Below are 725 nucleotides of genomic sequence, written 5' to 3'. Positions count from 1 at the left end.
ATGTAAATATTTGAAAATCGGAGACCGTTCGGGTGAATTATAAGACTGAGTGGAGCATTAGTTTTCCCACAATTGGATGGACCACAGAAAACCGCGCGAATTGTATTTGGCAACAATGAGCCATGACGTTTCTTATTGTTGGCATCTTTTGTAGTGACTGAATCAAAATTAATGACGGGTAAGCCACTGGGATGTGCACTTAACTCCATCTTGATCACAACTGAGGGGAAAATCTATAAATTGGTGGTTTTATAGCAAAATCATTCAGTTCTCCTTCGGATATGATTGTGCACAGATCACGCTCTAGAAAAAAGGGGAGAGGGTTATTGAATAAAATCATCAACAACCTTCCCGTTGAATTACATCTACCAGGCTACCAGTACTGTGGACCCGGCACAAAATTATCGAAAAGATTAGCTCGAGGAGATCCTGGGATTAATCCACTCGATTCGGCCTGTAAGGCGCATGATATTGCCTATTCGAAAAATCGTGAGGATATTGCAGCACGACACGAAGCTGATAAGGTACTTGCAGAACGAGCCTGGCAACGAGTTTCGGCCTCAGACGCCACTGTGGGAGAAAAAGCGGCAGCTTTATTTGTAACAAACGCTATGAAGGCTAAAATCAAATTAGGTATGGGCGTGAAAAAATCAGGCACCGGTGGTAAGACTAGAAAGAAATTAGGCATGGGTGGGAAAAAACGTGTGACGAAAAAGCGAGTCAAG

This window comes from Diachasma alloeum, unplaced genomic scaffold (genome assembly GCF_001412515.2).
Source record: "Diachasma alloeum isolate Michigan unplaced genomic scaffold, Dall2.0 Dall_scaffold_00341, whole genome shotgun sequence".
NCBI classification, from domain to species: domain Eukaryota; kingdom Metazoa; phylum Arthropoda; class Insecta; order Hymenoptera; family Braconidae; genus Diachasma; species Diachasma alloeum.
The sequence above is the reverse complement of the archived record's forward strand: the minus strand, read 5'-3'. Positions refer to the sequence as shown.